This window comes from Camelus dromedarius, unplaced genomic scaffold, assembly GCF_036321535.1.
Source record: "Camelus dromedarius isolate mCamDro1 unplaced genomic scaffold, mCamDro1.pat HAP1_SCAFFOLD_28, whole genome shotgun sequence".
Taxonomy (NCBI): Eukaryota; Metazoa; Chordata; class Mammalia; order Artiodactyla; family Camelidae; genus Camelus; species Camelus dromedarius.
Window position 1 is genome coordinate 1,276,465 of NW_026989775.1, and position 25,343 is coordinate 1,301,807.

The 25,343-nt window shown below is 42.3% G+C and overlaps 1 protein-coding gene and 1 pseudogene across 1 annotated transcript in view; both read right to left on the reverse strand.

The window, feature by feature from the left end:
• Positions 1–8,112: 8,112 nt before the first annotated feature.
• On the reverse strand, positions 8,113–12,209 carry LOC116151320 (actin, cytoplasmic 1-like; annotated as a pseudogene).
• A 12,061-nt stretch (positions 12,210–24,270) lies between these two features.
• Positions 24,271–25,343, reverse strand: part of LOC135320619 (collagen alpha-1(XII) chain-like) — a 34,060-nt gene continuing 32,987 nt past the window's right edge. The window contains exons 8-9 of the mRNA XM_064483765.1: positions 24,544–24,642; positions 24,271–24,342 (exon numbers count right to left, since the gene is read on the reverse strand). The gene's annotated coding sequence lies outside the window, so the exon portion shown is untranslated. The remainder of the gene's footprint in view (positions 24,343–24,543; positions 24,643–25,343) is intronic.

Sequence of the window (25,343 nt, forward strand, 5' to 3'; positions counted from 1 at the left end):
TAGCAAATCTCCAAAAACGGAAATATTCTAGAAGCATTAAAAAAGGAGGAAAAGGAAGGGGAAATAAAAATATTCTTCAAAGACTACAACACAAACCTATTAGGTATGAGGTACTGGCCCGGCTCCCCCTGCAGCCTCATGTCCCATCACCCTACACCACAGCCTTGTTGCTCCCGGGCACCAACCTGCTTGAAGGGGTCACACCTATAATACTGTGCCTAAATGCCCACGCTTTAACTTACTCACTGCGCAGAGCAACTCTTTACTGCACCCCCTTCTACATTGTCTCTTGCCTAATTCTTTTCTTCCTTTATATTTCAGCTCAAATTTTACCCCCTCCAGAAAGCCTTCACCAGTTCCTCCATTCTTGCTGGGTAACCCCATTTTGTACCCCCATAATTCCCTGTACAAATTTCAGTCTCTGCCCTCACTGCAATGTATCATAAGCTGTTCACGGCCTGTCACCCTCAGCAAGGCATCAAGTCTGTGAGTGCAAGATTTTTTGTCTTATCTTCCAATTTCAGCACCCAGTCCAATACTTGAGATAAATTGGAACTAAATAAGTATTTTTCAAAGCAATGCATTTGTGACTATGTAGCTTCCACGGATTTAACGTCCGTGCTTTTCTCCTTCCACACCCTTTCTTTCAGGAACCTGGGGGTTGGATCACGGCCCCAGCCCTCAGGGAAAATTTCTGTCACGAGTCACAGGTCATATTAGCTAAATGCGTTTTCCCTTTCTGTTTCTGACCCTTCTTTAAGCTACAGATGTTGGAAAGCTGTGAAAAGTAACAGCACTCATCAAATAGCAGTTTAATATTTTTCTGCACAAAAGGTCATCAAAGGAGGCACTGCATTTTTCTTCCAAGTTAAAAGGGATAAAGGAGCCATGAGGATGAAGAAGAACAAAGAGAAGGTGGAGGAGGAAGGTGGGAGCAGAACAAGAACAAGGAGGAAGAGGAGCAGAAACGTGCTTGATAAAACTTGGAATGGTAAAAATTCAGGTTATGATCCAGGACCGTGGGCAGTCTAACATGGTTCCTTAATACAGCCACGGTTCTGCTCTCCACCCGTCCTTGTCACAGCTTGAGCGGGTTCAAAGGAGTAGCCTGTCCGTATCTACATTACGGGGCTGATCTCAAGGAAATACTGTTTTGAGATTTTTCTGTCCGTATCTATATTACAGAATTGATCTCAAGGAAATACTATTTTGAGATTAACACACAGTGTAAACATGTAAAGAAAATCAAGTAGCTCATCTATTTTATTTGTGTAACAACTTATTTAACATAAATTTATTTTAAATTGATTCATAGATTATGTTTAATGACCTAGAAAGGTACTTACATTTAATCTTTCAGTTACATTCCTCTCCTTCAAGTATAAGTATTTAGAAAAATCTTGACAGTTGTGTGATTAGAAAAAAAAATTAAGATCAGATTTTGAAATACTTTTAATAAAAACTGCTCCAAAATAATCATTCAGAAAAATCACAAGTAATAAAATTACCCTGATACGCTTGGCCCTCTGTGTATATAAATCATCAGGAGGAGCATAGATATTACTCAGGCTGGGTGTGGTTCACGTGAATATTGCAGTGACAAGAGAAAAAAACTGAAAATCTCAATATTCAATGAAACCTAAAGCTCTTTCCAACCTGAAAATACCATGTTACGATTATAAATATTGTTTCAATCTATTCCTATAAAATCCTTTGGATAGTTTTTTTTTCAAATTATAATATATGTGCTTAATTTTATAAAACTTAAGAACAGCTAAAAATCTAGCAAATATATGCCAAAAAAATATATGCCAAAGATAAATAACAAAGTTATTTATGAGGGTAAAACAACAGATACGAGTTAACAGATATATTTAAAAATTAAAAAGGAATATATGTTCCCTTTTTTTCCTATAAGAAAAAAATGAAGGGCTTATGAAACAGGAGCTGAACCTGGAGTTCAAATAATGAAACAGAAAATTAACTAACGTACTTATTTAAATATCTAAGAATTTAAAAATCAAGAAATGTGTAAGAAAGGCAAAAGACTTAGTATGTTTGTGGTCACAGGTACATTTCAAAAAATGGTCATGCAGAAACCAGCTGGCCGCCAATAAAAATGTTTAAAATAAGATGAACCACAATTAGTGTATGTGAACAATTGGTAATTCATGCAGCTGTAGGTAAACAGAAAGCTAAACCCACTTACCTAAAGGTGCACCATCTGGATCTGTGTAACAGCAAAAGGGAAACAAACAGCAACACTCCAACCAAAACAGACCCAATGTTAAAACCCCCCACGTAAGACAAGATTATGCACCATTTGTAAGGTATGTGAACAGATGCCACAGCAAACGCTTATAAACTTATTTTTAAGGCAATTAGATATGCAGAGTAATGAAACTGGTTAATACTTTAAACAATTTAAATAACCAATTCAGAAACATGGTTGATATTTTTATTCCTAAATCTAGTTGCTTAATACTGTTAAATAAGCCCTTTTAAGTTGCTACTCATTTCTTGCAATGACAATAATTACATCCCCCTAAATTTATGCTTGCAAATTAAAGGAATGATTATTAAAAGCGTAAGTAAATACAGCAGCTGTTCAATCTGGCTACAGGGAACAAGGGAACAGTATAGCAAACTCAAAGAGCAAAATTACCATGCAGTTTATTTAAATAAAAACTTCATCCAAATTACCTTGTAAAGCATGGCCAGGTAGCGCATCTAGCTCAGGATGTAATTCTGCTTTCTCTTTCGACATGTAGAATAAGGGCTGGTTTTGTGCAGCACTGGTTATTCCAGTTTGTTAAAGCCGACCTTCAAGTACTTTAATTTGAGCATCCTTCTGGGCAGCCTGAGGACTCAACACCACCACCCCAAAAAAAAATTATCTTAGATCACACAAAACAGAATCTACACACAAAGATCTCTATCAAATAGTGAATGCATATGATGTATGAACTCTGACATCAGATACTTTGATTCATCCCAGCCCCTCCACTTCCAGGCCTGGTGACACTGAGTAAGTTACCTTATCTTCCTGATTCTCAGTTTCCTCATATTCAAAATGGTATGAACAATATCACTCCCTTTTATGTTATCAAGATTAAGTGAGAGAGCTAAACATAAAGGGTCTCGCACTGTCTCAACATGGGAAAAATGGTGAATCAGGAATCATTATCACTTTCAACATTTAGGCAAAAGTTGCTTAAGGTAAGGAGAGAGCAACTGTATTTTGTTTTCCCCTGTCTTTTTTGAGCTGTAAAGAATCAGTATTAAATCAAAATTGACTCTAAATTTATTTGCACCCCAAGGGATTTTTGTTTTAATTTTCCTTTGTTAAAGGAAAATAGAAATTATTTTATTCTTTATGTTGTATATCTGTTCTAATACACAAGCACAAATGATGACAAGCTAATGGAATTGATGTAAATAAAAGATTCTTTATCTTCCTCCATATTACAAAGGAAAGGATCACTGGAGAAAGATGAACAAAACTACAATGAATTAATGAGAAAGGAATAGAGACTTTATTCAGAAAGCCAGCAGACTGAGAAGATGGCTGACTGACGTCCTGGAGAACCATATTCCCCAAGTCAGTATTCAAGCTCTTTTTATACTGAAAAGGGGAGGGGGTGTGGTCACTTGTTGCAAATTTCTTGGTGAAGGAATTCTTTGTTCTTGGAATCCTTCTTTCTTGTAGCTGTCCATGTGAGTCAGATCATGGTGCCCCTGTAAATCCAACAAAAGTTACTTTCTCTTCTTCAACTTGTTATCTTTATGAATGTGGAAGTACTAATATCCTTAAAGGTCAGAGCCTTGAGAACAGGCTCTCCTGTATATTTCAGCCTATTGGCAACATTGTTTTGCAAAAGGTGCAGAGCCGGCAAGTCTACGCCTGGGAAACAGGACACAGGGTTAAAGTCAAAGGAACAGATCTAATACAGAATCAGATTTGTTCTTTTCTATCACAAGGCAGAAGCCACTTAAGGATTTAAATTCCTTTAGGTTAAAAATAAGTAAAATGTTAAAGGAACTTACATGCATAGGTGTGAATGTGCACAGCCTATTTGGAAAAACACACAAAGGGCTGTAAACAGTGACATCTCCAGGGAGGGCTGAGACAACAGGATGAGGGAAATCTTTCCTTGGTGTATTTTTGTGCTCTGAATTTTTTTACCATATGCACATATTTCTTTCTCAGTGAAAAAAGTGTAAGGAAGGAAAGGAGTAACCAGCTCAGCATGCCCAGCAGCCATGGAACACTGAGCCGTCACTTCTGCTTTAGGCCGGGAGGCATTACTGACTCTGCTGCTCCCAGGGCTGTTTTATGACATCTTTTATTATTTATATCTTTTATAAAAAAAAAATAATTTGCTATTCCTCATCCCTGCCCACAGCTGGGGGAAAACCAATTGAGTTTTCATGGAATTGTTTTCCAAGGAGTAGAAGTAAGTTACAAACAACCCATCTTAAGGGTACAGCAGGCAGAGTGGGTTTCCAGCGGCCAGACAGCTAGGAAGGGTTAGCAACAGAGGCACCCAGAGCTGAGAGAGGGAGCCTCCAGGCCCCACACAAAGCCGCCCAGAGCGGCTTCCCCGTGCGCTGCTGAGGGTCCTAGAGGGGAAGGTCTATAGGACCCAGATTCAAGTTCAGCAGTAGCTGGAAAGAAACAGAATTAAGATTCTTTATCTAAAATACTTCATAGGTAACTAAATATGTTAGTTTTTTAAAAAGCTGAGACCTTTCTAAGTGTTATGAAGAATGAAAAGTATCTGTATACGACTACAATACAAAATGCAAGATGATGATTCTAGAATCTGCCCGGGGCTGCACGTTGAATCACCTGCTCATGTGGCTGAGGAACGAAGTTTCTGGTTTTCATTATTCATTGGCTCAACAACCATGTGCTGAGACACTGTGAAAAGCACTGGAACTGCAAGTTGAAGATGACACAGTCCACCCTGAAGAATCACAAACCATAAACTGGAAAAACAGGCAACTTCCATACAGAGTCATAAACAGCACGGCAGGTATAAAAGGGGGCACAACTGGAACACTTAGAAGGGACATCCAGCTTTGTGCCAATACTGCCCCTTTTGGTGGCAGTGATATGTAAGCAGATACCTGGAGGACGAGGACAAAGTGTGGGAGGGAGAGGGAAGAAGCAAACACAAAGACAAGAGGCAGGGAAGGGCACATGTGGAAATGGAAGCAGTCTAGCTGGGCCAGACGCTGGAGCAAAGCAGCAGAGCAGGGGAGTAAAGAGATACATCTGAATATTTGGCAAGAAACCAATTGTTGTGTTTATTCCAAGGTAAGGAATTTGGAATTTTTCCTGAGGGCAAAAGATTAACCAATGACAGGAAACTTAATTGTCATCCACCAGTGGCAGCTACATGGACTGTGATTGCTTGAGTCTGGGTTTTTGGCCTCAGTCACGACCAGAAACTTAAGAAGCTGATGCCCTCCAGGTTTTCTGATGACAGTATCAATGTGCAGGGTGACAGTCCCACAGGGCTAGCAGGAGGAGAGGAAGGATACAGCCAGAAATAAACACAGAACATAGGCTTGAGATTTTTTAAAGCTATGGATCATAATGAATAAATGAGAAGTATATTTTTCATTATGGATGGTTTTGTTTTCACAATTTTCACTAGGTATGGATAAGAAAAAATGTAACAGTGTCTGTTATTCAAACAATGGAAAGAGATGTTATTTACTATTCACAGTTTATTTCGGAAATCAATGTCTAAATGTAATTCATACATTTTGGCAACATACCTTCTTCTAGTTCTCTAGTTATATTTTTTCCAACTCCTGCTGCATCTGAAATAAGTCAAATAATATTTATAATGTTTAAATTAAATAAGAGACAGTATCATGGGAAAGAGAGCTAGCTTATAAAATGTGACTTTTAAATAATACTTTTAGAGACTAGATCAACTTGGGGATTGCTTAAATAGAAAAAAAATCACATGAATAAAATAAAATAAATTCCTACCTTTTTTGGTTTTAGATAATAGAGAACATATATATGTAATGCTATTTAGAGTCATCTGATGAAAACTACAATAAATGTTGGCCTATTGAATATATATAATTTCAGATTTTGTTGCTTAAACAATTCAAGTCATATTTTACACTAAATGCATTACCTTGCAATTCTTAGAAAAATTTCCCTTTATAAAAGTTTGGTCAGTTTTTTTACTTTAATGGATTTTTCCTTAAAATGAGCTTTCCATTCTTGCCTTTTATAAAACTAAATTGTTAATGTATGTTCCGTGCTAATAATTTTTTTAGCACAGAATCTTAAATACATAAAATGAAGAAAGTGGTTCTGTTGTAATGTTTTGTGAAAATTCTACTGGGAAAAATTAAACAAATGTATTTTGCTTTCTGTATATGAGTAAAACATTTATTTCAGAAAATCTCCTTCAGAGGGGAGGGTATAGCTCAGTGGTAGAGCATGTGCTTAGCATGAAAAAGGCCCTGGGTTCAATCCCAGTACCTCCATTAAATAAAAAAAATAAATATCATCAATGTAACAACACTAAAATGAAATTTTAAAGTTGAAATACAATTAACATGTTAGCAAGTGAAGCTTTACTCTACATAGAGGTCAGAATTCAATTAAGGATTTTAAAACACTGGAAAAAAACCTCAGCATCTAATAATTAATCTCTTAGAATCCGTAAGAAGTACAGGGACTCCAAACTGAGCACTTTAGTGTATCCCAACAGAAATGCGAACTTCTGAGCTAAAGCTGACATTGTAAAAATCTTTTTCTTATGCTTATGAGCATCTTTTCCCAAACATAGATAGTAACAAAAATCTGTCTTATTTCTGTCAAATCTTTCAATTAAATTTACAAACAAAAAGGAATTAGAAATGAGAAGACTGTGAGCATTTAAAATATTTTAGTGTACTTCTTTTCAGAGTTAAATTTGTATTGCAAAATTTGCCTGATCTGGATGTTTGTAAATCCTCCATTCCTCCTGTTTTATTAAGAACAGAATCTCACTCCAACTGTAGGCTGAATGGTTTTGAAGCAGATTAATACATAATGTACGCTTGCTATAATCTATAGTAGTAATTCAAGGGGAGAGGGTACACCTCAGGGGTAGAGCACCTGCTTCGCATGCACGAGGTCCTGGGTTCAATTCCCAGTACCACCACTAAAAAATTCAAGATGAAAGTATAAAATGTTTTACCTTCAAGTGAGGATATTCTTCAGTAGAATCTTAAACACAAAATGGACACTTAACCAATGATATGTAAACACGAAAGCCAACTGTACAGTGACGCAGAGTTACTGCTGAGCGTAACCCTTCTGCTTGCTTTGGAAATGAACACGTTAGGTTTTGGTGTTTTTATTTTTGAGGGGCAGTTAAGACAGCAACAAGACAGAAACATGAATCCATTACAGATAATGAATAAAAACAGGAATATAGGTTAAGATTTCAAAAGTATGATTATGTTTCAAATGACTTTATAAAATAGAAAAGTGCACATATACCAATGGGAACATGCTGATTGATGAGAAGAAAAGTGAGCTTTAATCAGAATAAGTCATGACTCCAAGAAGACTAATGCAGCAAGCACATCTTTAAAGCAGTTGACACCATCGACCACGAGGATGTATCATGTTCTCAATTCCCCTGTAATTTAGGAAGCCCACAGTTGTGATGATACTTTATTTGAATGTGTAATTCACTTCTCATGAGAGAAAGTGTTATGAGTTGATCAGCTTGTGTACACAATTGGTGAATAATAGTTCATAAAAATATTTTTTCCCATACCCATGTGGGCTACTGATATGACTACATTTCTTGGATCCTCTAGCTTAACCAACTTAAATTTTTTCCTTTTTTTTTTTTTAAGGTGTGCACTTTATTGAACTGGTCTCAAGTCAGTGTAAAGGTAAGCCCTGGCTGCCTCCATGCCTCAGCCCACTCTCACGGGGACCAAAAGCCTTCATACATCTCAAGTTTAGGGACAAAAAAGGGGGACTGACCATTCAAAATAAAACAAACAAAAACAAGTATTAAGGTAAAGTTTTTTTTTTTAATTTGCAGAACATCACTTACACAAAAGCAATGCCATCACCCTCCCTTGTGGGCTTCCGCAAGGACTTCCTTAGAGAAGCCGGGTAGTTTGGGGAAGGCAGGGGACTTCCTGTAACAATGCATCTCATGATATTTGGGGTGACTATTTTAAAAAATGTACAAAGTCCTCGGTCACAAGGTAGAACTTTGGAGATGCTTGATCCAACTGCCTGCTGTCACGTTCACTGTTTTTAAATCCTGAGTCAAGTACCAAAAAAAAAAAATTTTTAAAGAAAATAAAAAACAAAACAAAATAAAGCTATGCCACTCTCATCTCCTTTTCCACGCAAGTTAGGTTTTGTCAAGAGAACGGTGGACGGTAACTCAGTCCGCCTAGAAGCACTTGCGGTGGATGATGGAGGGGCCGGGTTCGTCGTAGTCTTGCTTGCTGATCCACATCTGCTGGGAGGTGGGCAGCGAGGCCAGGATGGAGCCGCCCATCCACACGGAGTACTTGCTCTCGGGGGGCGCGATGATCTTGACCTTCACCGTGCTGGGGGCCGGGGCGGTGAGCTCCTCCTGCATCCTGCTGTTCATACCGGGGTACATGGTGGTCCCGCCGGACAGCACCGTGTTGGCGTAGAGGTCCTTGAGGATGTCCACATCACACTTCATGATGGAGTTGAAAGTAGTCTCATGGATGCCACAGGCTTCCAGGCCCAGGAAGGCGGGCTGGAAGAGAGCCTCGGGGCAGCGGAAGCACTCGCTGCTGATGGTGATGACCTGTCAGGAAGCTCGTAGCTCTTCTCCAGGGAGGAGCTGGAGGCGGTGGTGGCCATCTCCTGCTCCAAGTCCAGGGCGATGTAGCAGAGCTTCTCCTTTATGTCACGCATGATCTCCTGCTTGGCCATGGTGGTGAAGCTGCAGCCACGCTCCATGAGGATCTTCATGAGGAAGTCCGTCAGGTCCCGTCCACCCAGGTCCAGATGCAAGATGGCATGGTTGAGGGCATACCCTTCATAGGTGGGCACAGTGTGAGTGACCCCACCACCAGAGTCCATCACAATGCCAGTGGTGCGGCCAGAGATGTACAGGGACAGCACGGCCTGGATGGCCACGTACATGGCTGGGGTGTTGAAGTCCTCAAACATGATCTGCGTCCTCTTCTCACGGTTCACCTTGGGGTGCAGGGGGGCCTTGGTCAGCAGTATGGGGTGCTCCTCAGGGGCCACACGCAGCTCATTATAGAAGGCGTGGTGCCAGATCTTCTCCATGTTGTCCCAGTTGGTGACAATTCCATGCTCAATGCGGTACTTGAGGGTCAGGCTGCCTCTCTTGTTCTGGGCCTCATCACCCATGTAGGAGTCCTTCTGGCCCATGCCCACCATGATGCCCTGGTACCAGGGGCGTCCCACGATGGAGGGAAAGATGGCCCGGGGGACATCATCGCCTGCAAAGCCGGCCTTGCACATGCCAGTTTCCATTGTCGACCACAAGTGCAGCAATGTCATTGCCCACAGTGAACTGGTGGTAGTGCAGCCCAGTGGTGACGGCGGAGCAATGAGGGGCCCGTGCTGTCGGGATGGACGTGGTCTCAGCTGTCATCTCAAAGTTTCTTGATCCATTAGTGCAATACGGTATATAAGACACACCTAAGAAATAATGTATATTAAGTTTTCCACATTGAAATATGATTATCAAAAAAGGAAAAAATAAACTTGATTGCCACAGAATTATTAGATACTAAAAGACTTTTATATTTCAAAGTCACTGTAGTAGTTACTGAAAACAACAATTTTAGCATTTAGGGAATGAACCCTATTAATTTCTTTTGTTTCCAAAGTTAGTTTGGTTTGGTATCCCATGCTAATGTTTAAAAGGCTTTTTGTGAAACAACCAACTTATCAAAAAATTAGCTATCCTAAAAGAAAAAAAGCCAGTGTTTCCATACTCAAACTAATCTCATTTGAATAACAAATACCAATGCAACATACATCCTTGATGCCTGATAGTTGTGAGCAGTGGCTGTGGTTTACCCCAGTTCCAGCCCCTTCCTGCTTCTGGAATTCTCTGCAGTGGCAATGATCTAATCTTGCTTCAGTGCAAACATATGACGCCACCTAAAATGAGTTCTCTCAAGTTTCCTCATCAATTCCCACATCACCTACCTTCCACCTTTTCTCCTCCTTCCTTCCTTTCATTGCATCCTTCCCTCTTCAAAGGTATCCCTAGATCTGTGGTCGTAATTCTTCCCCTTTTGGATTCTTTGGATGGATGGCCCCCACCACTTCTTTTTCCTCTCTGCTTGATCACAGTACCTTACATGGGTAATTTCTACTTCAGCTCTTTGCCTCCCTCTGGCTATAAACGTGCTCAGATAGAAAAACAAAGCCATGCTTTTCCTGATGCTGTTATGTCTTGAACTCTCCAGGGGCTCTTCTTCCTGATTACTCTAAACACACGTCTACCCTCTTGCTGCTCTGAGCGGGGTCTCAAGACCAGCAACAAGAGTGTCACCTTAGAACTTGTTAGAAATGCAGAATCTCAAGCTTGCTGCTCAGAATGTGCACTGTTCACTGGGTCCCCGGGTGACTAATTACAATTTGAGGAACCCTGGTCTATACTGAGTCTACTCGACTTAATTGATCCTTCTGAAATCTCGCCTCAAGTGCCCACTGTAACGCTTCCCCAACCTGAGACTGCATTAGAAGGCGCACACTTTCTAACGGTCTCTTAATCAGGAAGCAGCTTCCCTGCGCCCCCCGTAACACACCCTGCTCTCTTCCTCTTCCTTATTCTCTTCTCTTGGCCGAGGTGACACCATCCTACAAGGCAGCACCACACTACATGACATGAAGGTCCAGACATTTACAGCTGCCCGCACCTGCCTGTGTTCACCCACGGCAGGGAGAACCCAGCTCTGCCTGATCAGGCACCTCAGCCCTCATTGCCCTCCTAACAGTGAGGAGGATGGGGACAGTGGGAACATTCGTGCTTCTCGGACAAGCTGTGGTGCTGGAAGCTCACTTCAGGTCCACCTCACATTTCAGACACTCTTCCTCTTTCCAAAGAGCTGTTCTGCCTTCCCACCCTCCCCCACAGTCCCCTCCTTCCTTTCCCTTCATTCACTTCATGTCCCTTCTGCTGTGCTCATTCTTCATCCCCTCTTTCCCTCATTTCCTGACTGTCCTTTGGTCACAGAGCATCTTGAAGTGAACCCAACTCAGCTCCTTAAGCGGCATCTCAGTCTGACCTGCTGCGGGTGCCTGAGTTATGTAACTGACCTCCTTTTCTCACCTTTCCCCTCACTATACCTTCACCAGGTGATTTTCTTTGGCTTTTAGAATATATCAGAATTCATGTCTGAAATCAACATTCTGTCAAATGACTTTTTAATAAAATACAGTTCTTAACTTCTATTTCTTCACTTAATGTATTTTTTCCTGTTTGACCTGCAGCTCCAGATGAATTATCCACACACTTCTGTGGTCGACTCTCAGAGATACTCTGTTAAAATCAATATCAATAATGAGTTGCATAAAGATTTCCAGATCCCTTTGTAAAAAAATCCCTGCATTTTCTAACTTTAAAAAATTTTCCTATTTTGAAAGCAATTATACTTAAAATAAGAGAAAAATATCTAGGGAAACCAAACATTTAAATAGAAAACTTCATATATATTGTCTAGATCAAGTCTATCTTTTATCTTCATTTGGCTTTTGATTCAGTAAACTGAACGTGGAAAGCCAGAGCAAGTATTTTCACATGCAAAATACTGACTTATATTCACATTTCAACAAAGAATTAACTTCAAAACACCTAACTCCACTTTGAATTCCCCCACAAAGAGGAAGACATTTTTAAAAATACATATTTTTGTAGGTAAAGCTGAATTGCTTTGCTGTACATATGAAACTAACATTGTAAACTGACTACACTTCTATAAAAAAGCAAAATTTAAAATACACTTATTTTTAAACAAATATTTTAGTAAGTATACTTGCTATAAATTTAAAATATTTCTAAGGACATATACGGATTTAGCATTAAAATGAGATACTTGGCATGAAAACAAACCTCGGAGTGTGTCACACTGAGTCCTGACAGCACTGTAGAAGCTGCTTCATTTCAGTAAACAACGGCTCAGCACAATCTATTATTTGATAAAACTTTTATAGTTAGGAAAACTAGTTGAATAAATTAGCAAAGTAGTAAGAAAAACACTGATGTTTTAATAACAGCAAAAACCTTTAAATGTAGTTATGTGACTCGTCAAAAAAGCACAGGGACTGTCATAAGAGAAGGATGAGGACATTTATTTCCCAACCCTCTGCACGTGCCCAGCCCTCACTGTGCACATTTTCTTTTCTACACACAAAAAATAATAAAAATGGTTATAAGGACAGCTACCCACTTGCTCCTTCCTCGTCACTCTAAGGTGCTGGGGAACAATGATAACCAGAAGTGACCCCCTGTTATCTGTCAAATGTCACTCCTCTGGGCCATCATGTGACTGGCTCCTTCCCGTCCTTCCCTTGGCAGCTGTGGTCACACTCCGATCTGTGCCGACTATGTAAATTCCACTCTTGCCCCACCCCCATCCTAGCTACAAGCACTCACTTTTGTAAAAAACTGACGTTCTCCGTTTTCTTTACCTGAAGGACTTACTGTGACTGACAGAGGATTCCTGTTTACTGGTTCTTCTGTTCCTACCCCTACAGCCTAACCCCTCAACCGGTACATTCAGTGTCTAACTGCCCGGCACGCAGTGGGTGTTCAGGAGCAGGAATTTCTTTAAGGTGAAAACATCTAAAATCTCAAGATGGCCTCAAGTACCAAAACACTCTGTACCTATCAGAGATCTCCACTAAGTCCACTGAAACGTGACACACCCCAAATGAGAAATCCACGTGCCCACTCTGACTTTCCCATTCTTAACTCCACTGCTGTTTATTGTCCTCAGGTGTCAAAAAAGCGTCCTCAACACTTAGCCATGCATTGCCAGTGATCACTCTGTCTTACACTCGATAGCACCAGTTACAGACGACATGTTTTCACATTTGTTACCACGTTTGTTCATTGCACATACCTCGCAGGTGTCAGTACCAATTTACCAACAAACTCGCTGACATTCAAACAGCTCCAACAAGTTTTCCCAAGTCCCCACAGCTAGCGCATGCCGACATATCTGTTGACTTCAAACACAGTGCTGGGCCACTAGGCAGCAGCCGCCCAGATCCAAGAGCTCAGGGCCTCCTTACCTCTCCCCACAGCTGTCAGCTTCGAACACGTCATCACTGTTACTTACGTCGCTTCAACTACGGTCATGATCAAAACACAACACGCAGGCCACACTAACTATCCAAAAGGGGCTCACCTCATTAAAACATCACTAACCCAAACTGTTGGTATACTAACCCCACATATTTATCACTCTTCACCATGCTTCTGATTCTCGTGAAGTAATCCCTGAAGATCTATGACAAGGAAACTATAATAATTCCATTTCACAGGGATTTGCTTTCAAGGTCAATGTGGCAAAAACATAAAACAAAACGCAACAACACAACAACACTCTTCTTTTTAATCTAACCTACTTTTCTCTGCACCTGCCTGAGAGTCTGACCAATCCATTTATACAAAAGAAACACACAATTGGTCACAGGCTGAAAAAGAATACATCTTTACTTTTTAGAGAAAACAACTCAAGAAGCCGACTCAATTCCATAGGACTTCTCAACATTGCTTTCTGGGCTACATACACTGGTTTCATTAGGTGAGCCTGGAAAGTTCAGAGTGTCATAGGCACTGGTATGACATCAAGCACACAATGAAGCTCTTAATTGTGGATGAAAAAACTAAGAGAAAGTTTGATGGGCAAATGCAAAGGTGAGTAACTAATCTCAGGGCATCCCCTAATTTATGTATTAACATAACTCAAAGCTTCTACTTGAAAATAGTAATAATAATAATGATACAATAGTACCTCCAGATGAGAAAGGGATTCTGTATCTCCCTCTACTCCTAAATTGAAAGCTGATACGCCATCTATAAAATGATGTTAAAGATACATGAATGAGAATATTAACCAATGTAAATTTTGAATACACATATGCATCTATTGCAAATTATGGATATCTCTATAAACTAAACTAGCGCAAAAGAATTTCAAAAACTTGTACCATTTTTTGTAGGAAAAGCTAAGGTATACTTGAGATATTTATAAAGACATGTGGTACGAGTAAAACACTTAAAAACTAACACATATAATATTTAAATCTAGACAACTCAGAGTATTCAATGAACTATATTTTTTAATGAAGGTAATGGGGAATGAACCCAGGAACCTCTGCATGCTAAGTAAGCATTCTATCTACCACTGATCTATACCCTTCCCACAGAGGAAACTAGCTTCTGAGCAGAGAGAAAACAAGGTAATACATGTTCACTAACTTACCGACATGTTAGTTTGCTGTGCTCCATCAACAGAGGTCAACGCATTAGGAAGTGTTACTTCCTCTGGAGCAATTTCAACAGTCTCAGGAACATCTTCTGGTGTTTCAATTTCTGGCTCAGTCGCCCCTTCCTATGAAAACAAAGTAAAACCAGAACCAAACTTCAGAAACCATCATATTCATACATGGTCATTCAATCAGTCAGGAACACAACAGTTGAGTACTGTATCTATCAGGTCACTAGCACTATCCTGCGAGAAGCTGGCAATACAAATCAAAGACACATGCGGCTCTCTACTCGGCCAGAGGCACAGATCCATGAAAGTGAATCACCACAGAAAAGTCTGAACAGCTCTACAAGTGAAGTGAATGGACAATGTCAGGGCACAAAGGACAGGAGAGCCTGTTGCACGTCCATGGCTCAGGGAATGCTGGGAACATGACTGTGTCTCAAAAGACAGCCGCAGTGCAGAGGAGGGGGACGTGAAGGGGTTTTGAGGAAAGGCAGCCTGAGCAAAAGGATGAGGTGTGAAACAACATCATAAGGTATAAGGAAAACTAGAACACTGTTGCTTGGAAGGGAATGCAAAGCCCCAATATCCTAGGTTCAGCAAGGGATATCACTAGATTAATTTCACATGAGGACTGCTAAACACGAAGAAAAGGAAACAACCTCACTTTCACAGTAAACTCTATATTCAATGTCCTGTAATAAACCATACCAGAAAAGAACTCAAAAACAAAAATTTAGATACAGACACTGGTTTCATCAGGTGAGTCAGGAAAATTATCAGAAGTACATGATGCAGGCATCTGACATTAAGCACAGACTTCACTGAAGTATAGATTAAAAACTGTCAAAAATTTTCATCGTCAATTGCTAACGTCAAAATGCAAAGTGAAAACAACCATCTGTTTATCTTTAAGCATTCCGTGATGCTTATATTTTAAACTAAGAAAAATATTAACCTAGGAATACAGTACCTCCTTATCAGTAGATTCTTTATCTTTGCCTTCTCCAAATTGGCAGATTGACATTCCATCTGTAAAATGTAGTTACATATATGTTAGTAAGAATATTACCACTGTAAATTTTATATACCCATGTTCATCTATGTACATTCATGGATATTTCAATATAAAAATTGGCAGAAAGAACTTTAGAGAATTAAAGTATTTTCCAAAAGAAAAGCTTAGTTATGGTTTGGATATTTTTGAAGACGTATAAAAAAAACACGTAAAATTATTTAATATCATATTTGGAGCTGCACAATTTATATTTTTGATATTTGAAGTTTTTTTTAAATGGCGGTACTGGAGATTCATCCCAGCAACTCCTGATTGCTAAGCATGCATTTCATCTACTAATGAGCTGTGCCCTTCCCTGCTGCACGCTACCTTCTAAGCATAGAGAAAACTAAAACTGAAAAACTCCTTCCCTGTTCACTATTGTAGTTAAGATGTTAATTTGCTGAAGCAGAACAAAACTTTTGAGCCTTCTTTCTCCATCTTGCACTATTTCTCACATCCGAACAAGGGGGGAGACAGGTCTACTATCACTTGAGGGAGCGACCACAGACCACTGGTTCAGGTGTTTTCCTAACTAATGATCAACTGCGGAAGGCCAGGGCTCCACTCACTGGAGAAAATGATACGGGTGTGCTTCTCAAAACTCAGAATGCGGTGCATGTTGAAGGCACATGTGCAAACCTGACACTTCTGCCTTCTGTCAGAGGACTCTTTTTTACTCTACAAGAGACACCTCCTTCCCATGTCAGGTTGGGGAAGTCACAGTCCAAATGTGTGTGCAAACAGACTAGAGGAACATGACAATGTCCTCAGTCAGGTTTCCCCATGCTTTATGAAGCCCTGGAGAGCGATCTCCCCTTCTTCTTCAGTGACTCAAGAAAGAACAGAGGAATACGCTTTCGTCTCACCAAGTGGAGCAGTTGGTGGTGCTGGGTGAGGCTGCACAGGGCACAAGGGTGGCTCAGGTGGAGGTGGCCCAGGGAAAGGATGGGGCCCTCTTGCATCAAAAGTAACCTGCAGAACAGAATGGAGAGCAGTGTTGGATGACAGACAAAAGCACCAACACCAACAAAAGCTGGAACCCAACGCAGCAGCCGTCAGCACCAGGCACCCTCCCCTCCCCCGGGTGCCCAGACAGCAGCAGAGTGTCACACACTTCACCCTCCCATCGGGGGCCTGCCTGCACAGGTTGCCACGGGGATAAGACACGGTCACCGCACGTCACCGCCGGTGTCTGTAAGTGGAGGAAGCAAAGCGGCCTGCCCTAGAGGATGCACAGACAGGTGCCAGCACACTGACAAAGTAGCGTCTTCCCAACAGGCAGCCACTCCGGGCAGGACGGCCCTCCCCGCCACCTTCCCCGGCGCCACAGAAGCTGGCTCTGCGTGACCAGGAACACGGAGAAGGGATGGACGTGAAGAGCCCATTCTCCACATGTGGAAGCAGAGCCACACCTGGCGCCCACCCGGCCCTCTCTGCCCCCACCTCGCAAAGGGCCCTTGTCCTCCCCGCAGGGGCTGCCCCTGGGCACACAGAGCCCTGGGGAGCTGGGCACCCTGGAGGCCTGCGGGGGAGCCTGCAAAGTGCTTCTGAGGGGACAAGGCTGTCCTCAGAAGGCAGTCAATCATCCTGATTCTCAGGTAGCTCTGGATTTTAAGTTCATTACAAAACGCACAGTACGTGTGTCCTATGGAAAAGCAAAGCGGGAAGTCTCAACCCCACAACTGACACAGAAGGGATTTCAGCTCATGCGCAAAATCCCATGGTGTGTGATGAGATAGAGGAGCAGCTCTGACAGCTTCCAGGGCAGGACCGGCCCAGCTCAGGATGGGGAGCACAAGGTAAGGACTGTGGTGTCAATCGGAATCCCGCTGCAGGGAAATAGGCCTCTTCACTGCGGGCCCTATCCCTTCCGGCATCTATCTCCTACTACAAATGCAACATCTCTGAGAGTCAGGCTTTCCTACCCAGAGGACAACTGGAGGGAGCGTGGAAGACACATTTACCTCCCCAGGAAAGACAATGATGGGCTGTGACACTTACTACACCCAAGAGGACTCAAAGCTGCCCCTAGCACATGGGATAAAGCTGGAGGGAGGGCTTTGCTCAGTTTTCAGTTACGAGGATTTGAATGAACATTCTCAACAGGCGAATCACCTGGTCTGAGACAAGAAAAGAGCAAAATAATGATGACAGGAATCTGTCTCAGTGACCGAGGGGCAATCCCGGGTGACAGAGGTCAGGAAGGAGTCAGCCGTGCCAAGAGAAGGAAGTTTGGAGTGAGGGGTCCCCCTCCTCCTGTTATTTCAAGAAACACACAAAGCCTGCGGTCCTCAGCCCCTAAGCACTCACTCCCTGATGGCTTCTGCAGGCACCACCAAAGGTGACGGGCTGAGGGGAGAAGCCCTCTGGCTCCTGGGCAAGGGTTTGAATTTGGAAAGGAATGACACGCTAGACCTGTCACAGAACACACAATCTGGAGATGAGGCCAGCAAGGGCAGCTGGGAAAAAAAAAATCAAAGTTGCCAGAAAGAGTTCCAACAGAGAATGATCACCCCATTTACCTGGGCCTCTGTGGCCGCCTCAGGAGGGCAGGAGTTGCCGTTCTGCACCGGAGCTGCACTAGGTCCTGAATCTGATAAAAAAAAAACAAAAAAACAAAGAAAGGATGGAAGATTACGCTTTGCTGCAGACTTTGCTGAAGAAAACAAAGCTTCCAAGACCCCCTTCACCATATTACACTCTTCCCCCCACCAGAACCAGGGGGAGACAGGTCTCCTGACCCTTGAGGAAGAGACCAGAGCCCTGGTTCAGGTGTTTCCATAACTAATCGCCCAGGATGGGAGCGCAGGGCTCAGATGCCCGGACATCAGCACTAACACAGGGAACTCACCTCACACTTGAGGGGAAATCGCAGTTTCTACACAGGCTAAATATTGAAATAGGAAGAGTCTTTCATTGGAAGAGTATCAACAACCCCTGACCATGAGCTCCACCTCTCCCTCCTCAGCCCGCTGGGAAGCTGTTACAATCCTTCTGGCAGCACATGTCTTGTGTAAGTAACCAGGTGTCATGTAAATCTTTACGACAGAAGTGGCCTGAGAAAGACTAGTGTTCTAATAAGTGGCAAAAGAACAGTGAATTTTATGGAAACCCTACTGGCAGATTTTAGAGTTACACTTTTAACTCTAGACGTGATACTCCACATAGTAATGCCACTTGCTAACTGGCTACTCTAGGTCACTGTGCAACTTTTTTTATAAGAACAAAGGGACCTGCAAAATTAGTGATGAAATGCCTGCTGTCTTAAAGCAGATCTTGGATAGAATAGTTAGTTATCCACCAAGACAAGTGAAGAGAAAATTTTTTCTCACCAGGACACACTGCCTTCATTCTAAAACCCTGTGCATGTTATTTTTCTCAATGACAAGGAGAATTCAGCCTTCAATATTGTGTCCAGGATGGAAGAGGGTGCTGACGCTCATGTCTTCCAGCGCACAGAAACCAGCCACGCCAGCCACCCAAGGGCCTGGGGGGCAGTTCACAGTCCCTGGAGGGGCATGAGCTCCAGAGGCACAGAGGACAGAGCCCAGCTAGGTGGTGGCAAGTGAAGAAAACAGCATCCTGTCAACCAGCTGAGACACTGTTCCCTGTGGTGAGTGTGTGGTGTGGTGTCCAGGAAAGCCAACAATTACCCACGGGGACAAGAAGCCCATTCGGTGGCTTCTGCAGCAGAAATGAAGCTGCCACACTTCACAGTGCGCTCCTTACCTCTCAGGGGAGGAGACAGCCTGTGTGGTCCTCCTGGGGTGGGCTCCTGCCTCATGTATTCCTCTGCCTGCCTCTCTCTGAATGTTATGTCCAGTCTTAATGATGGAGAAAGAATGGCTTCAATAAGTATTACATCATCAGTTCCTCTACTAGATACAAAACAGCCAATCCTTAAGAATCTCAAAACACCCTTCAAAATGTGTCAAAATTCTGTACCTTTGTTTCAGGTGGGCATTCTCCCTTCTCAACTCAGCATTTTCCCTCTCCAGCTCCTGAGCCCTGAGCTGTGGGAGAAAAACACATCCACGTTCAGTTGTGGCCGACTGTGCACAAAAGGAAGGAAACAAATTCTTACCCAGTTGTCTTGGGTTCAGTTGTGGCCAACTGTGCACAAAAGGAAGGAAGTTAACAAATTCTTACCCAGTTGTCTTGGGCCTTCTTCTCAGCAAGAGCAACCTTAAAAAGTCAACACATCAAGAAACACCCCATGGTGAGGGGTTCTCAGGGCCACGATAACCGTCTGCTTCAGGTGCTGAGGACTCAGTGTGTCAGGAGGAAGGCAGATTACCTGGTGTCTCCAAGTGATCTCTGCTTCCCGCATTTGCCAGTGACATTCTTCAAGTCTTCTCCTACGAGTTACAAATTGTTCCATCAGAGAAGACACAACGCTGGGTATGCTGTTAAATACCCTGCCCCATCCCACGTTATCCGCACTGCACACTCACACACAGCATCTCACCGCATACGGCGCACTGCACACGGCTGCAGCAGCACAGCGGGTGCCAAGCTGTCGCCGCAGCCACTCCTCCCGTCACTGTTGTTGAACGCCTGCCGGGTCCTGCGCGGACACAATTCCCTGTCCCGTTCTCAGCATTTCCCTCACGTGTCCTGTGCTGAGCGTCTTTCATCATAAAGCTTGATTCTTCCTTTCCTTACACCTGACTCTATTTCTCAGCCTTACAACACGTCGGTCTCCACAGTGACACGGGCATATTTATTGGTCCGACTGACGCTACACCAAACTGCTGTTCTCAGGTTGAGAAGAGTTTATAGCACCTTCAGAAACATCTCTGTGAACCGTCCTTCCACACAGTCTGGCCAGCACTGGGGACCAGGAAATTCTTAGCAACTTAATATTTTGTGAAGTTAAACCTTTAACTTAACACGTGTAAACATAACATTTTTTCTCCTGTGTGAAGCATGTATACAAATGTCTTCTGAACATTTGTTTTGGTCTGTGTGTGATATTGTGTCTAAATATTTTAGAAAAGTTTTTAAAAAATCCAACAGCGGTTTTCGGAGCTGCGGGTGTTGAGGAGCTGAACTCACTTGTACTGCCGTGTTTCCTCTTCAGCCAGTTTCACCTTCTCCTCTGAGGCCAACAGCTGCTTCTTTTCCACCCGCTCACATCCTTTCATGTCATCTTCCTGAGAGGGGAAAGAAACTCTGTGAAATTCTGCCAGTATCCCTCCCAGAAATTGGAGGGGAAGAATTCCATGTTCCTTTCGCCCTTCCCCATAAATGCTCAGGCTGATAAATACACAGGAAAGAATTAAAGGTCCCCCACTAATAAATATGAGAAAACTACACTCAGGCCTCTGGCAAGAGTTTGGTATCAGGGCTTTCCTTCAGCGTCCCCACCCCTACTCATTTGTGCATAATGTAAACACACAGGAAAAGCCCACGGGAGGTGTGCTCTGTGCCCCCCCAGGCTCAGGCTCCTGTGACGGGGACAGCGCGGGCTCACTGTGTTTCAACGTGGGAATAAGGGCCTGACCAAGTCATCACAACAGAACACACAGGATGGAGCAGGAGCCCATGACTTACCTGATTTCTCCCACTGAGAGCCCTGACTTCAGTCAAAGCCTGGGGCAAAACCTGGTTCTTTAGCAAATATAAGAAAATGTTTTCTTTTGAAAGCAGGTTAATAGGTGTGAATTCCATGACCTCTCCCTGAGAATGACAGGAAAATCTGGGCAAATTATGAAATCCATGATAGAACGTACCAAATTGCTAAAAAGCCAGGAAGGAACATGAGGCCAAGATGGAGAAGGAAGCCCCGAACTGGGTCCACCTTCCCCGGGGGTCAGAGGAAATGACTGAGATGCAGAGCAGCCCCGAAGCCGGTGCCCCCCATGCATGGGGACCACAGTCAAGGCAGCTGGAGCTCACAGCCCGTCAGAAAAGGTGATCCCTAGAGAGACCCACAGGCCTTAGCTGGGATCCACGAGCGCTACATGCCAGGAACAAAAGTGGACAGGAGACACACGGGCCTCAGGAGGGCTGGCTGCACTGACTGATCTCAGCTGCTAACTGGGTTAACAGGATGCAGCGCTGCTGGTGCCCTGATCACCTGCCAGCTATAACGCCCACCTTCTCTGCAGCAAGTTAACCTCACACGAGGCCTCAAATTTTCCTATTTTCTACCCAATGCCTAGAGTTTAATAAAAATGACAGACACATGGCAGGTCATGACACTTTGATGTGGTTGAAACCTAAGGACAATAAAAATGGATCTGGGGGATCCGGATAATGAAGTGACTAAATCTGGTCCAAGAACCCACTAAAACCTCAAACTAAATACAAACAAGACTCTGGTAACCAGTTAGGATGAACAGAAGCAGCAGATTACAGAAATCAAGGTCGAAAAATAAATGCAAATCTGTACTGATTGAATATGGTAAAGAAAATATGGTGGTAAGTATTCTGAAACATATTAAAATATCTACTTAATTTCACACATTCATTCACACGACATTATGTGTCATAATTAACACGGGAGCGTCTTACTCTTCCACGCGCCTGTTCGTCTGTCCACAAGTATCTCTAGGGAAGCGTGTGCTTTGCCGCAGCCTTTGGAAGTTGGCTCCCTCGCCCACTTGCACAGATCCAGACGCAGCATGGTGGTCTTGTGCTTTCTTTTTATGTTCTGGAAACATAAAACAATTGTCTTTGTGTGTGCACTGTGCACTCAAGAGCTTGGTTGTGGTGGGGAGTGAAGAAAGGAGAGAATCCTGAAGGCAGGAACCCATTTGTTACCTTCCCAGTGCAAACTCATTTTTACTACAGGTGTGTCTCACTTTATTGCCCTTCACGGTAACGCATTTTTTTTTTTTTAACAAATTGAAGATTTGTAGGAACAATGAGTCCAGCAATTTTATCAATGACCTTTTTTTCTGACAGTATTTGCTCATTTCTTACCTCTGTGTCACATTTTGGTAATTCTTGAAATATTTCATTCTTTATCACTTTAATTAAGACAACCATGACATTCTTTTAAGGCAAACCCTAATCTAGCATAAGTCCCTAATTCTCAGCAATTCCACAAACCCTGAGAGAGGTGAAGAGGTTTCAGAAGAAAAGAGTGAAGCCAGCAGGGGTTGGCCCATGAAGTTTAAGGCAAGATTTCATCTCCACTGCATACCTGTGAAAGGTAAGGCGGGAAGAGCAGACCCAGAAGCTGCTGCAAGTTCTCCAGGAGATGAAGCTAAGGCAGCTAATGAAGGTGGCTGCACTAAACAGATTTTCAATGCAGAAAATTACAAAGGGAGGCCATCCGGCAATTTCATAGCTGGAGAGAAGTCAGCACCTGGCATCAAGGCTTCAATGGACAGGCTGATTTTCTTGCTAGGGGCTAACGCAGCTGGTGACTGTAAGTTGAAGTCAGTGTTCATTTAACATTCTGAAAATCCTATGTCCCACGAGAATCATGGGAAAACTACTCTGTGCTCTATAAATGGAACAAAGCCTGGATGGCAGCACATCTGTTTACAACATGAATATTTTAGCCCACTGTTGAGACCCACTGCTAAGAAAAAAAAAACCAAAGCAAACAAAAAACCATTTCTTTCAAAGTATTACTGCTCATGGACAATGCACCAGTCACCCAGGAGCTCTGATAGAGATGCATGAGATGAATGCTGTTTCCATGCTTAACACAACATCCATTCTGCAGCCCATGGACCAGGAGTAATTACGACTTTTAAGTCTCATTATTTAAGAAATACATTTTGGGAGGTTTGACTGCCACAGATAGTGATACCACTGATGGGTCTGGGCAAATGAATGGAAAACTTTCTGGAAAGGATTCACCATTTTAGAGGCCATTAAGAACATTCATGATTCTTGGGAAGAAGTCAAAATATCAACATGAACCAGGGTTTAGAAGGAATTGATTCCAATCTTGATGTGTGACTTAGAGGGGCTCAAGAGTTCAGTGCAGGAAGGAACTGCAGATGTGCTGAAAATAGCAAGAGAGAAGTGGAGCCTGAAGATGTGACTGAATGGCTGCAACCTCATGATAAAGGTGCAAGAATGAGGAGCTGCTTTTTACGGATGAGCAAAGAAATTGTTTTCTTCAGATGGAATCTACTGGTGAAGATGCTGTGAAGAAGGCTGAAATCACAAAGGACTTAGAAGAGTGCATGAACTTAGCTGATAAATTACCACAGAGTTTGAGAGGACTGACTCCAATTTGGAAAGAAGTTCTCCTGTGTGTAAAATGTATCAAACAGCATTGCCTGCTACAGAGGACTTGTTCCTGAAAGGAAGAGTTTACACTGTGACAAACTTTACTGTGGTCTTATGTTAAGAAGTTGCAAAAGCCACACCAATCTTCAGCAACCGCCACAATGATCAGTCAGCAGCCACCAACATCAATTCAAGACCATCCACCAACGAAAAGACAACACCTCACTGAAGGCTCTGATGATGGCTAGTAGTTTTTAGTAATAAAATGTATTTTCATTAAGTTATGAACATTGGGGTTTTTAGACACAGTGGTATTGCTCGCTTAATAGGCTACAGTGTAGTGTAAACATAACTGGTACATGCATTGGAAAACCAAAAATATCATTTGATTCTATTATATTTATTTACTTTATTCTAGGGGTCTAGAACTGAAGCCACAACATCTCCCAGGAAGCCTGCATATGAGGTTTTCTTCCCAATAAGCAACATACCTTCCAGGCTGCAGTCCTCAGTCATCATGGCGCTCTGCATCGGACCCTCGATCTGGGCTTCAAAATGCCTGGCTGCAAGACAGACGTGAGAAAAGACTTTCAGGAAGTACTGATCCACAGCAATGTGAACGTACTTAACACAAGAGGATCGTACACTTGGAAACGGCTAAGATGGGTCATCTTCTTTACGTGCATTACAGTACAATTAAACATTGACAAAGTGACGATCAGTCCTCTGAGGTAAGCATCTAAAGGGTGAGGAACGTCTCTTACTCTCCTCTCGCTGCTGAGCTGGACATCCTCCTGCACACGCACTTCTTCAGGTTCCACTGTGGCTTCGTGGACATGAGCTTTATTAAGAGCAATTTCAACCTAAAATGAAACATTTCCATTGATGACTAAATTCCCAACAAAAATAATCTGAACAGGTATCAACATTTAATCTTCTAAGATATGAAATTTTTTTCCTTGTGAAAGCTAATGTGTACAGTGGAAATCCTGCTGCTAATGGAGGCATTTTCCTCTGAAACTCCTGAAGTGCTCACTGAAACAGCATCTTTCAAGTTCTCTGGAGATGTTCCTTTTTCCAATATCTTCACACAGGACAAAACAAAGCATGTACTAAGATTTCAATGAAAACTCAGGGTGATATACTTAAAAAGTGTAACTTACTTTTTTCAAAACCAAGTTATTTTGTTAAGTGCAAAACAAACCATAGAAAATAAATATATTAGCTCTGGTACACGTCCAAAGACTTCGGTGAGCATTCTCTCTAGAAGACATTAAGGCAGTGAAATGATTCTGAACATACACATTTTAAAGAGAAAAGAAAGTAAAGAAACAATCCCCTTTAAAATAGCACCCAAAGTAATAAAATATCTGGGAATAAATCTAACCAAGGAGGTGAAAAAATTATACACAGAAAACTATAAACCATTGATGAAGGAAATTAAAGAAGACTTTAAAAAATGGGAAGATATTCCATGCTCTTGGATTGGAAGAATTAATATTGTTAAAATGGTCACACTGCCCAAAGCAATCTACAGATTTAATGCAATCCCTATCAATTTACC